This window comes from Macaca mulatta, chromosome 17 (genome assembly GCF_049350105.2).
Source record: "Macaca mulatta isolate MMU2019108-1 chromosome 17, T2T-MMU8v2.0, whole genome shotgun sequence".
Lineage (NCBI taxonomy): Eukaryota > Metazoa > Chordata > Mammalia > Primates > Cercopithecidae > Macaca > Macaca mulatta.
This window is the reverse complement of record NC_133422.1, coordinates 3,598,720-3,613,926: the sequence shown is the minus strand read 5'-3', so window position 1 is coordinate 3,613,926 and position 15,207 is coordinate 3,598,720.

The window sequence follows — 15,207 nt, the reverse complement described above, 5'->3', positions numbered from 1 at the left end:
TTATTTGGGGAATATTTAAATTCTTCTCTTCTGCTATTTTGAAATATACAATAAATTATTGTTAATTATAGTTATACTACTGTGCTGTCAAACAGTAGAATTTATTCTTTCTAACTGTATGTTTGTACCCATTAACCAATCGCTCCTCATTCCTTCCACTCCCATCCTTCCCAGCCTCTGACGACCATCATTCTACTCTGTACCTCCAGCCTTCCCAGCCTCTGACGACCATCATTCTACTCTGTACCTCCAGCTTTTTAGCTCCCACAGGAGTGTCTTACTTACTTAACATAATAACCTCCGGTTCCATCCATGTTGGTGCAAATGAAAGAATTTCATTTTTTATGGCTGAATAGTATTCCATTGTGAATATATGCTACATTTTCTTTATCCAGTCATTCATTGATGGAAACTTAGGTTGAGTCCATATCTTGGCTATTGTGACTAATGCTGTAATAAACATGGAGGTGCAGGTATCCCTTTGATATACTGATTTCCTTTTCTTTGGATAAATACATGAGACTGTACTAATTTTACATTCCCACTAATGGCTATAAGAGTTTCCTTTTATCCACATTGTCAGCGGCATTTGTTATCTTCTGTCTTTTTTGATAATAGCCATCCTAACTGGGTAAAATAATATCTCATGGTGGTTTTGATTTTTATTTCCCTGATGATTGTTGATGTTGAGAATTTTTAATACACCTACTGGCACTGGAATGTCTTATTTTAACAAATGTGTATTCAGATCCTTTGCTCACTTCTTAATGGGATTATTTTTCTTTCTCCCTGTTGAGTTCCCTGTATATTCTGGATAGTAGTCTTTTTCAGATGAATAGTTTTCAAGTATTTGCCTTGATTCTATAGATTGCATCTTCACCCTATTTATTGTTTCCTTTGCTGTACAGAAGCTTTTTAGTTTAATCTAGTCTCATTTGTCTATATTCAATTTTGTTGCATGTGCTTTTGAAGTCTTGAACATAAAATCTTGGCCTAGACCAATCTCCTGAAGCATTTGCCCTATTCTTTTTCTTCTAGTAGTATTTTAGTTTGGGGTCCTACACTTATGTTTTAAATTCATTTTGAGTTGATTTCTTATGGTGAAAGATAGGGGTCCAGTTTTATTTTTCTGCATATGGTTATCCAGTCTTCCTAGCATCATTTATTGAAGAGGGTGCCCTTTTCCCATTGCACATTCTTTGCACCTTTGTCAAAAACCAGTTGGCTGTAAATAGGTGGATTTATTCCTGGGTTATCTATTCTGTTCCATTGGTCTATTCCAATACCATGCTGTTTTTGTTATTATAATTTTGTAGTTTATTTTGAAGTCAAGCAGTGTGATGCCTCCAGCTTTTTAAGTTTTCAGTCAGGATTGCTTTGGCTATTCAAGGTCTTTTGTAGTCCTATATAAATTTTAGAATTTTTTTTTTCTATTTTTGTAAAGAACATCATTGGTATTTTGAAATGGATTGCTTTGAATCTGTAGGTTGCTTTGGGTAATATGATCATTTTAACAAGATTAATTCTTCCAATCTATGAGCATGGGACATCTTCCCATTTGTTTGTGTTTTCTTCAGTATCTTTAATCAGTGTTTTGTAGTTTTCATTATAAAGTTATTTCACCTTCTTGATTCCCAATTTTATAATGATATACAATGGCAATTCTTCTCAGTTCAATTGCCCCTCCTTTTCTTCTCTTTCTCCTCTTTCTAAAAAAAAAAAAAAAAAAAAAAAAAAAAAAAGAATCAATGGCTCTTTTTGGCCATCTATTATAGTTTACCTAAGTGATTTGACTTTGAGTTAGATTATTTTCATAGTGAGGTCATCATTTACATTTAAAGGATCAAAACTGCCAAATATTTATCCTTCAATTATATTTCAGAGCCAGGCACAAAATAAATACTTATTGAGCATCTGCTATATTCTTAAAACTATTCTAGAAGTAGACAGTAATAAATTAGAATATTTTCTGTCAAATAGTATCTAATTTGGTTGAAGGAACAAAACTGGACCATAATAGAAAGTCTAAATAGTAAATAGTATAAAAATGGAAACACATTTGAAAAATACTTGCAATTGGCAGACAGGCAATATCTAATCTTAGTCTCACTACAAACTGCTAAGGATGGTAATCCATTTTATTGATACATAGATTTTCTAAGATTAAGAGATTTGCAAGAAGTCATCTGGTTAGAAGTACTAGGGTTGAAACTTATGACTTCTAAATTTAAATCCATATAATTTTTCATTTTATCATGGTACCCTTTAAATGACTTGAAAGTCTATAGTTTCCCTTTACATAATCTGAAAGTCCAATTGTGGGATTCTTTAGAAAATAATGAATACATTAATGGGGCTAGAAAATGAAAAGTTTATTAATTTAGACTAATTTATTAAAAGTGACAGAAAATACATAATAAGGCAAAAAAATGAGACTATTTTGGAGAATAGTCTGTGTTTCAACACATTTATCTCTGCATAGTATTTCCAGCTTGGTAGGTTCCTACAACACATTGGTAAGAAATACGAAGTGGAGCATTTTTTGCAAAGCACATGTGGGTTTCTTAGAAATCAGGACAGATGGGAGAAGTTGAGGCCAGTAGGGTGGCCAGGATAAGGTCAGTCATGTTCAGGAACTGGCTTAATATTTCAAATTAGGCATTGGTCAGAGAGGTGCAAGATTAACAGTGTAAAAACGCATGAGAATTTAGAAACCAGGAAGATCAGGGATCTGGAAAATTGTGAAAATGAAAATTACAGGAGAGTATCAAGGAGAGTCTGGTCATACTATCGCCAAGAACCATCTTGCCCTATCCATGAGAAGTTGTATTCAAGTAAGAATGAGTAAACCACTGGGTCAGCCTAAGGGCTTGACTAGAGTTGACAGGAAGAGAGGTATGGTGGTCTATGTGCCCAATAGTTAGTACACTTTTGTTATAATTATCCTTGTAACTGAACATATTTTTTTGGTAAAAAACCAAACAAGCCCACTTTATGTGTTTGATATGCTTGACCTCCCTCCTTTTAGCCATAGACATGGCCATGTAATCTTAGTTTTGTTTATCAAAGTTCTCTATCACCCTGATCTCAGCAACTGGTTCAAACATGACCTGACTGGACCAAAAACAACCTTCCTAAATCTTTTGCTAGAATTTCCTGGAAAAAGATAATTTCTTCTCTCTGGATTTGTTAGCTTAAGTGATGTTGTAATCCTGGAACTCCAATGGGCAACTTTGCTCCCTATGTTACTTGAGAAGTTTTATTGAAATGAAGGAGGAAGCCCACCTAACAATGAAGCCAGAATATCTGAAAGCAGAGTCCAGAGACGAGAAGAGAAAGATTCCTGAGGAAATCATTCGCGTTGCTGAATCCCACCATGCCCAAGGCAGATTTGCTCCCTTCTTGGTTAAGGAAGCCAATATATTCTCTACTTAGTTTAAGCTGGTTTGAGTTGAGTTTCTGTCACTTGTACCTTTAGTGTCTACTAACACAGTTAGTAAACGCAGGCAGCTACACCAACCCGGTAGAGTTCTAGGTAGAGTTTAGATTCTACATGCTAGGTCATCGTAAGCCACTGAAATTTTGTCAAAGGTGAATTACATTAGAATTAGTAACTAGAATTCAGTAAACTAGGTTTTTATGGAGAATAGGACATAATCTTTTTTCTTTTTAATTTTTTCCTTTTAGTTATGCATACATACTGGTTGTACGTATTTATGGGGTACATGTGTTGTTTTGTTACAAGCATACAATGTATAATGATTAAATCAGGGTAATTGGGGTGCCCATCACCTGAAGCATTTATCATTTCTTTGTGTTAGAAACATTCCAATCCTGCTCTTTTAGTTATTTTGAAATATGCAATAATTATTGTTAACTATATAGTTGCCCTATTGTGCTAATGAACACCAGATCTTATTCCTTCTAACTGTATTTTTGTACCCACTAATTCCTTTTATCTCTCTTTTGTCCAACCCTTCCCAGCCTCTAGCATCCATCGTTCTACTTTCTATCTTCATGAGTTCAATTTTTTAAAATAATATTTTATGTGGAAACAAATGAAGAATGGAAAAATAAATCTAAAGCTGAAATAGGAAATAAAATTCTTAAAGAAGTTGCTTATAATTTCTATCTTATGGCTACTTGGTTGTTACAGTTATTTAATGATGTTTTCCTATTTTCTACAACACAGATATCTGTGGATTTGAAATAAATTGGATTGAATCTGTGTAGCTGTGAAAATGAAAAAGAAAGTGGCATTTATGATCACCTACTGGTGCCAGACAGTGTAAAAAACTGTTTTCTAACTTTGTGCCATTGTTTTTCCCACAATCCAGTGGGAAAGGCATTTTCATTTTCATTTTGCAGGTAAGGAAATTAAAGATGAAGTAGGGGAAGTGATGACGGGCATTACACAGAGTTGGGATCTGAACCCAGTTCCTTTGACCTTTCTTTCTTGCTGCCTGTGTGTGCTCCTACCACCTTCCTAGGTATGGATTCCAAAAAGAAATAGCTCCGCATAGGGGATAATCCCTCTTGTTTCAGGATTAATTCTAAATTATGAGAATTTGTCTCTGATGGATTCACATTATTGGTGGTCCTTGTTAAGAAGTAAAACAGTAGTGGGTGCAATCACAGGTATTTAACCTCACCTCTCTGCTTGGGAAACCTGGTTGTGTTTGGCTCCCTGTCTCCTCCTGTAGACTGTGGTATCAGAGCCCAAGGCATGCACAGAGCCAAAGTTTCCCAGGTATGTGTTACTTTACAACCACTTCAAATAAGAGGCCATTCCAGCTGACAGCAGCCTAAAAAGAATGTGTTCCTGGTAAATTAAAGGAGGGCCACTGATCAGTGAAGGTAAACAGGTGATGAAATTCCTCATTAGTACCTCATTCGTAATTCTCTCCTGAAGTAGCTGACACAGAGTGAGGCCTGGAGACGCGGCTGCTCAGAAGTGCGGGCTGGGGGGTCACAGGCCGGCTTCATCATGGCCAGGGAGGGCGCCGAGAGCGGACAGCAGGCAGGGTCTGCTCTTCCTCAAGATGCAGCCACACATTTTGGAGTCACTGGGAGGTGAGCGCGAGCTCCTAGCCTCGGGGGTGCAGTGACGGCCCAGGTCCTCCGGCCCAGGAGGGCTTCAAGCCGTGCGCCCAGGGGCTGAAAGAGGGAAGAGGGTGCAGGACCCACACAGTCGGACACCTGGAAGTCTGGGTTTCTCTCCCTCCCGGGAAGTAAACTGCGATGTGCCCAAGGAGCCACTCAGGACAGGTGCAGCGAAGGGGCTGTGGGAGCCCAGTCATTGCTCCACTGCAGAAGGCCTGGCGGAGTCACCAGCCAGTCAGCAAAACCGGTGTCACCTTACCTGAGACGGTTCATTGAAATGAAGCTCTTTCTAACGGAGGCTTTCTCTACCAGGGCCTGGCAAGGCCCTGTTTCTTTTTCCCGTTCTTTCAAAACCACACGTGGCTTTCCAACAGCCTTTTAACATTTTAGTCTTTGCAAGAGCACTTTATGGCACAGACTGGCGTGGATTCGACCCACGGAACCCGCATCTGAAGGAGGCGTCAGCTCTTCCGATACAGACCCTGTTCTGGTGTAGAAACCTGTAAGTGCTGTAAATAGATGTGGGGATGCCGCAATTCCTCATAAATATGGTAAAATGAAGACAAATCATTGCAAATATTTTATTAAGAATGGTTGAGGAAAAAGGGCACTCCCTCCTGAGAGGGCTTCGTGTTCCTGTTTGGACTGCGTTTCAGGCGGTTTTGAAGCCCAGCACCCTGGACCCACACCCCGCTGCGGGGGCCCTGCTGCCCAGCACGCACGCCTTCCCTGTGCAGAACGCCGCTTTGCATCAGCGCGAGCGCCCATATGCAACAGGGCCAGAATATTGAGTCCCTCTTGTCATCTGTACATAGGCCTCTACTGGAAATAGCTCACCTTTGGGCGCTCCCCCCTCGCCCCAACGTGCTGACCAGTCTGTGCTCTGGTAATCATACTGTGTGTTGAAATCTATCTCAGGATTTTCTCCATTTGCAAACAGGCAGTCAAGCGGAGGTGACGCTGGGAAGCTCGCATTTATCCCGCTGGATTTTTAAAAGTAACCCTTTCTCTAGACCCAGCCTGTTTGTCATAAATCTTTCCAAGGAGCCAGCCACATGACAGAGAATGCCGACATGAACCTACTGTTATCTCAGATTTATCACAAAGGAAAAAGATCCATTTCAGGATTAATAATAGGTGCTAATGCATTGAATTAAGTACAGATTTTGCTTTCTTAAAGAATCTTCAAAGCTACTTTTCACAAATCTAAGCACAAGGAAGATTTAACACATTCCTACTCCCTCCTGCAAGGTAGAATAAATCCAAACAATCCATACATGATAAACGACTCTGCGGGATAAGGGCATGAGCACCCCTGTTTCTGATTTATTCTTCCACTTGGTAGCTTTCTCAACAGATCTGATGAGCCTCTGCTCCTTGTGGCCTGTGTTTACGCACATACAGTTCCATTTGGTGATACAGAAAACATATTTCTTGGAATAAAGGAAAATTGCAGGCTCCTAATTTCTGTGAATTTTATGATGGTAAAATATTAACAACTCATATCATGAATTCCATTTTCCTCTTCATCATCCACAGCTCTGGTAGATATTTATTAATACATGAGAGAAAGATTTTGGAAATGAATCATTTTCCACATGAATCATAGATAGAAGGCTCAGAACCTCTCTTGTCATTTCTGATTCCTGTAATTATTCAGTTAGCAGGACATTGCGTTCTAAAAAGCAGTCCCTGGACCATCGCTGACCTTGTGAATCTATGGAATTCCCTTTACCTGTAACGTGGTGATTGCCCTCCATTGTCAACTATTGGATAAAATGGAGTAATCTCCAAAATGAGCTATTTCCATAGTACAAGGTCCCCTGGAGGAGACTATTTTGTATAATTCCTAAATACGTTCATCAACTACTTTAACAGCTCATAATGTTTCAAAACTTTGGTAAATTTTGTCAACTCATTTTTACCTAGATGCTTCATTAGTCACCTGAAAATAAGCTTAGGAAAATACACAATTTTACAAAATTAAATGTAGGACATATTTTGTCCAAGTTTCAGCTCTATCTTTTATTTGATGAGATTGCATACAAATCTTCATATTAATTCTAACATACTGAAAATGTTTCTGAGTAAAAATTATTCAATTAACAAGAGAAAGCATTTTTAATCCACTTCTTATTTTAGAATAGATTTATATTTACAGAAAAGTTATGAAGGTAGTGCAGAGAGTTCTCATATACCTCGTACTGTTTCCCCTATTATTATTTTTATTGACAAAGTGTGGTTATACCTATTTATGGGGTACCATTTGATGTTTTGATACACATATATGTTGTATAATGATTAAATCAGGGTATTTAGTGTAACCATAACCACGTGCAATTGTCTATCATTTCTTTGTTATAAGAACATTCAGAATCTTCTCTTCTAGCTATTTTGTAATATGTAATACCTTATGGTTAATCATAGTTACCCTACCTCTCTACATCCTTCCTCCCTGTTCCTCTACCCAGTTTCTGGAGTTTTTGGTAACCATGGTTCTACTCTCTCCTTCCCTGAGATCAACAGTTTATTTATTTATTTATTTATTTAATTTTTTTTATTTTTTTGAGACAGAGTCTTGCTCTGTCACCCAGGCTGGAGTGCAGTGGCTCAGTCTTGGCTCATGGCAGCCTCTGCCTCCTGGGCTCAAGCCATTCTGCCTCAGCCTCCCGAGAAGCTGGGATTAAAGATGTGTGCCACCACGCCTGGTTAATTTTTGTATTTTTAGTAGAGATGGGTTTCACCAAGTTGGCCAGGTTGGTTTTGAACTCCTGACCTCAAGAGATCCCCCCAACCTCAGCTTCCCAAAGTACTGGGATTATAGGCGTCAGCGATCGTGCCAGGCCCAGTTCCTGTTTTTAGATTCCACATAAGTATGAGATCATGTGGATTAGGTGGTATTTGTCTTTCTGTGTCTGGCTTATTTCACTTAACATGATGTTCTCCAGTTCCATCCCCCAAAAGACAGGATTTTATTTTCCTTTAAGGCTGAATAGTATTCCATTGTATATATAGGCCACACTTTCTTTATTCATCCATCAGTTTTCCCCATTATTAACATTTTATATTACTGTGGTTCATTTGTCATAGTTAATTAACCAATATAGATGCATTATTATTAACTAAAGTCCATAGTTTATTCAGATTTCCTTTGTTTTTAGCAAACATTCTTTTTTGTGTTCCAGGATCCAACATTATATTTAGTCATCATATCTCTTTAGGCTACTCCATAATGTGAGTTTCTCAGAATTAAGGACACATTCTTAAGTGTTTAGTCTTAGCGTTTCCTTTTGATTTTTGTTAGCTAGCATACGTTTAGGTAGTTTTGTTTGTAGAAACAGTTGTTTGGGACAGAGATGGGAATAGGTAATTAATTCAGTTTCACTGTGAAATTAGCCAGATGGATTAGCTAAACAGCTTTTGGGAAAAACTAAAAAAAAAAAAAAAAAGTCTCTATCAGGAAATAATTAGAAATTCAAGCATACACTTGATGAAAAATTTCCATGTTGGAGAGCGTATCACCTTGCACCTCAATACCGAATTGACTCTCCATTATGGTGTTGGAGATAAGAGTGTTTATTCACCGATGCATTGACATAGTTTCAAGGCAGTGTCTTACATGTCATTTTTCTGCCTTAAAAGATAAAAAGAAACACTTTGTGACCATTTTCTATTTAAACAGAGTAGTCTCAGATATAAGATAAACAAATACACCAAGGCAATGTATACTGCACACCACAAATGCATTTATCTAAGTGTTCAAGGCAATTTTGAGCCATCTAAACTAGTATCATTTCTTTTATTAAGTAGAAGAAAGCTCAAGTAGGAGCTGCTAGAGAAATGGGACTAAAGAGGTTTGTTTTATTTTGTTCTTATAATCTTATTTTACAATTAAGGAAAAGTACCAGCATGTAAGATATTCAGGACATTTAATGTTCTAATAAGCATTACAATTGAGCACCAAAGACTAAAAAATTCTCACTTTTATTTATAATCTTGCTTTTAATCTTAAGATAGTACCAAGTAAACTTGGCTATTTACTAAGTTTCATTCCTTTTTTGTAGATGGTTCAGATTTATAAGGACTCTTCCCAAATCAAGTACAATAATATAAAAAATTTGGGGAGTCCCTTAATTTTACCGTGGGGAAATTTATTCTCAACATTACCTTATCCCATAAAATTATGGCTTTAGGGGTTTGCTATTCTTGAACTGAGAAAACTCATTCAGGCTCTCATAGAAGTTTTATGATGAGTGAATACATCAACTGGGGAAGTGGCTGCAGGTCATTCCTGCGTATCCATTCATTCATTCAGTGAGTCACTGACTATTTAACAAGTACTAACTACATGCAGGATTCTGCGCTTGGGGATGGGAAAATAGTGATGAAATACATAATTTGTGCCTTGTGGTGACATATTCTAGCAGCGGGAGGCGGGGAACCATGCATGTGTGGATGAATAGAAGGGAAATGTTAAGACATTAAAACCACGATAGTGCAGACAAGGGAACACATATGATGTAGCCATTATGTTCTCAGTGGATACTTTCAACACTGGCTTATTGGGAAACTGGGAACAGAAACTCCCATCAGAGTTCAGGAAACAGGTCAGTCTGTGCACCACCACCAGGCCGGGAAATGGCTAAGATTCCTCCCTGGAAAGAAAATTCCATCAATATCCTTTGGAGGCAAGTCGACACACATGCTGTAGGTTTACGTATTACGTCAGACGATAGAACAGAAGGGTGTGGGAAGATGTTTGAATCAGTAAAGGAAGAAACTCAAGGAATCATGTGGATGATATTTATCTCTGTCTTTTCACATCATACTGTCTGAAAGAATCCAGCTTATACAAAAGCCAATTTAGGGTGATCTTTTTTAAAAACTGCAAACTCAGTATTTTTTTACTCTAATGAAATCATTTCAAAGAAAATAATTGAAGACTGAGTTTGTTCAATATGGTGGTGGTTTAATTATTATTATATTTTTTGAAACAGAGTCTCACTCTGTCACCCAGGCTGGAGTGTAGTGGTGTGATCTCGGCTCACTACAACCTCTGCCTCCCAGGTTCGAGGGTTTCTCTTGCCTCAGCCCCCCAAGTAGCTGGGATTACAAGTGCCCATCACCGTGCCCGCCACAATGCCCAGCTAATTTTTTTTTTTTTTTTTTTTTTGTATTTTCAGTAGAGATGGGGTTTCATCATGTTGTCCAGGCTGGTCTTGAACTCCTGACCTCAAGTGATTTGCCTGCCTCGGCCTCCCAAAGTGCTGGGATTACAGGCATGAGCCACCGCGCCTGGCTTGTTTAATTATTTTTTATTTTTCTAGCAGTTAGAATACTATATATATATAAGATTTTAAATTTTGTGATAGTGTCTTGGTTTCTTTAAATATGCTTCTATTAGAGATTAAAATCAGTATCATAGCCATAACCCTAGATTAGTTGATTTTTTACTCAGATTCCTGATGACAAATACAATTCATAAATGATGGACACCTAATTCCTGATGCAAACCAATATTTACAATGATCAAATTCTGAAAATTTCACCTGTTGGAAATGAAATCTAGCTTACAATGTCTAGATTAAGGCCTAGAATTTCCTACATGATTCAGCTCCAGGGTAGCTGTGTTATCACCAACAGACTTCGTCTTAGGATCTGTTAGGGCTCAACGGCTGGATCAAACTTGAGGAAAATACTTCAGCAGTTTCTAGAATAACTCATTGAAAGTGACTCACTTCAGGAAGCAATGTGAATACACAAAGAGCCACTCATGTAGTGCATGCTGACCGGTGGTCTGATAGACTGGATTTAGCAGCAACGGCTGGATTGTAAAGAGAGGCATGTTAGGCCCTCAGACTGATAAAACTAGGAAATGGGCAATACTTAACTGTTGGTGAGATTCTGCCTTTCTTGTGAATCTATTTTCCTCTTTCAATGATGTTTTCTAATTATCTCACATGCTCTCTTGCTGATCTTCTCTTTTGCATATTCCATTCCTATTAATCCTTTTTAAAGGATTAACTATATCTAAAATATCAGACCATAATTTCTATTACAACTTCTTAGAGAATAGTAGATCATTTGTCTTAACCTAAACTCTTAGGAAAAATGCATATTTTTTTAATACATATTTTCTGTTATGGTCTATTCTTAAAATGTATTTTTTACAGTTATCCTTTTTCTATTAAAAACTTCTTGATGGGGCCTGGCGTGGTGGCTCATGCCTGTAACCCCAGCACCTTGGGAGGCCGAGGAGGGCAGATCACGAGGTCAGCAGATCGAGACCATCCTGGCTAACATGGTGAAGCCCCCTCTCTACTAAAAATACAAAAAATTAGCCAGGCGTGTTGGCAGGCGCCTGTAGTCCCAGCTACTCGGGAGGCTGAGGCAGGAGAATGGCGTGAACCCGTGAGGTGGAGCTTGCAGTGAGCTGAGATCGTGCCACTACACTCCAGGCTGGGTGACAGAGCGAGACTCTGCCTCAAAAAAAACCCCAAAAAACAAAAAAAAAACTTCTTGATGATATGGCTATGTTCTGATGGTATTGTGATGTACCAGCAGTATGGAAATGCTGTTACGGTTGGTAGTGCTGTAATGGTGTGATGATGTGTTGTGACTGGCGGTGCAGTGATGGTTGGGGTTGCAGTGATGGTTGGTGATGATGGTGTGAAAATTCATTCATTGCTGCCATAGTCAATCAGTGCTGTGAATGACTATAAATGGCTGGCTATAAATGACTGGGTACCAGCCCTGTATGTAACATTCAGAATTGTGAAGATAATAATAAATGGGTTAAATTAACTTTATTTTAAAATTATCTAATCAATTTCATAGATATTTGCCATCAAGAGGAATATTTTGCACATGTACATAAATATAAACTAGGAAGAGAAAAGCATAGCAGTAGGAAGCTGATAGCATAGAGGAATATCTTCCATAGAGCTCTTTAATTCACTTTCTTTGGTTTCTGAAGATTCCGGTCCTGATGTCTGAATTTACCATAGCCCACCTGTATATCAAAATATTCACTGCTAACAAACAAAAGCCCATTTAAAAATTATTATTTTTTTATACATATATTTACTGAAATGGGTATCCAATGCAACTAGTGATTCCACTGCAATAATTGGCAATTAAAATCAATGAAACTATATTGGTTGTATATAGTCTCTGATTTATTGTATTAACTTATCCTATTAAGATAAATCCAGATGTTTTCAAATGACTGAAAATGACATCTTGACATCTACTTAATAAATACATGTGGTCCTATGATATATTTATATCTAATTAAAGATTTTCTAACAGTTCAACTTTAAAAATTGCTTATTTCTTGTGGATTTTAAATTACATTTTTATACCAATCCTTACTAGGTAATTTTGTTTTGACTTTTTAGAAATTTTTATTTCCATAGGTTTTTGGGGAACAGGTGGTATTTGGTTGCATAAGTCAGTTCTTTAGTGGTGATTTGTGAGATTTTGGTGCACCCATCACCTGAGTAGCATACACTAAACCCAATTTGTAGTCTTTTATCCCTCACCCCTCTCCCACCCTTTCCCCCAAGTCTCCAAAGACCATTGTATCATTCTTATGCCTTTGCATCCTCATAGCTTAGCTCCCACTTATGAGTGAGAGCACACAATGTTTGGTTTTCTATTCCTGAGTTACTTCACTTAGAGTAATATTCTCCAGTTCCATCCAGGTTGCTGCGAATGCCATTAATATATTCATTTTTATGGCTGAGTAGTATTCTGTGTGTGTGTGTATGTGTGTGTGTATACACAGAAATATACATATATATATATATACACACCACAATTTCTTTATCTGCTTGTTGATTGATGGGCATTTGGGCTGGTTCCATATTTTCACAGTGTGAATTGTGCTGCTATAAACATGCATGTACAAGTATCTTTTTCATATAATCACTTCTTTTCCTCTGGATAGATACCCACCAGTGGGATTGTTGAACAAATTGTAGTTCTACTTTTAGTTATTTAAGGAATCTCCACACTGTTTTCCATAGTGGTTGTACTAGTTTACATTCCCACCATTAGGAGATTTGGTTTCCTAATCACCACATCCATGCCAACATCTACTGCTTTTTTTTTTATTATGGCCATTCTTGTAGGAGTAAGGCAGTATCACATTATGGTTTTGATTTGCATTTTTAAAATTTTTATAAACTTTCAGGCTTGATGTATTCCAACTCTAGAAATGTCCTAAATTCAGAAAACATGGCTTTCAAAACTGTCTCCCTCTCTGTGTGTGTAGGGTTAGGTACACACACACACACACACAAACACACACAAATATGTATTTACTATATCCATATTCCATCAGAAGCTATCTGCAGCTCATACGAGGGCCAAGTGAAAATGTGGCATATAGCTTCTGAATTTCAGTCTCCCCTTGGTATAAATCTTGTGTCCCAGAACTTAACATTCTAGGTAATCCCAATTATTGTCATTAAAACAAACAAAGAGCAAACACACACTCCTGAGATTTTAATATAGCAATGCACACACTATTGTTCATGTCTCTTCAATTCAATAGGAGGCCAGATACGGAGAAAGAACATTGCCAGATTTCCTTGGACCCAAGCCCTGACAGTAGTTACTGGAGCTAGTCCAACTCATCCCACACGGGCCCTGCCTCTTCCCATGTTCCCTCAGCTCCATTTCTCGTTTCCACCTCACTGACTCCTTGTCTTTTGGCTTTTCCCTTTAGAGTTCGAAATTCAAGCTGTCAGGTCTAATCATGACATCTGCCTACTGTGTATACAAAGGAAAAGGAAATGCCAGTGGGGACTGCCATTTCAGTTTACCACCATGATACCTCCTCTTGGAATCTGCAGAATTTATGCACAATAGAGCAAAAAATGCAAAGCAAAGCGTTCATTTTATGTTATAAGTTCACTCTGTATGTGCATGACATTTTGTCTTAGCTTTTAAGATGAAGAAGTTAGTGCAGTCATTATCATATATTTTTGCTCATCCTAGAAACTTAAGGGATGCTTGATGCATTGAATTATTAAATAGAACTTTAAAGGGCATTAGCTGATCAAAAGGATGAACATATTCAGAATGAGCCACTTTAGCCAAAAATAGGAACTAAGGTGATGAGATAGATTTTATAGTGACCTACAGATACATGTAAGAAGACAGACTATTAATGTAATGAATATAAATCATGCGATATGATACTGAAATTAAATTTGAGCTACAGAAATGTAGAGTGACCATATCTTAGTAGAGTGAATGTGGCTCAAGGGACATAAGAATTCAAAATGAAACATTACAAAATAACTCTGGAGAGTTTATGAAAAACATTTCGAGTGTGATTCTTTGTCTCATGAGTTCAGGGATGGTTTCTTTCACTCAGATCAAACGTTGGGAAGAACAGAACTGTAGTTTGCTAATAGACGTGGCATTTATAGTTTTGCACTGGTAACTTGTGTTTCATGGGATCATCCTTTTTGTGCCACTTCTAATAAACTGCATGAGTATATTTTATGGTGAATGTTGGTTGTCTTCATGTAAGTTATTTTCTGTTAAAAAATTGGGCTGGGCACAGTGGCTCATGCCTATAATCCCAACACTTTGGGAGGCCAAGGAGGGCAGATCACGAGGTCAGGAGATCAAGACCATCCTGGCTAACACGGTGAAAGCCTGTCTCTACTAAAAATACAAAAAATTACCCGGGAGAGGTGGTGTGCGCCTGTAATCCCTTTTTTTACCTATACAAGAATAGCAATTGTTCTAATAGACTTCTCGACATCAACGATCTAGGGCAATAATCTAGGAAGTGGAGTGACAATACCTTTCGGATTACTGAGGGACAAAAAATGTCAAGCTCCAGTCCATACTCAGCTATATTATCATTCAACAAAGAACACAAAATAAATATATATTCAGACATGTAGGGCCAATAGAGTTTCCAAACCACAGATTCTCGCTAAAAGTACTACAAAAGGTAAACTTCAGTAAAAAGCAAATAAATACAGACAGAAGATTTTGGATTGAATGTCTGTTCCATGCCAGAGAAGAAAGTGAACTGAAAAATGATTTTTAAAATGTTTACCAAATTTAATTAATTTG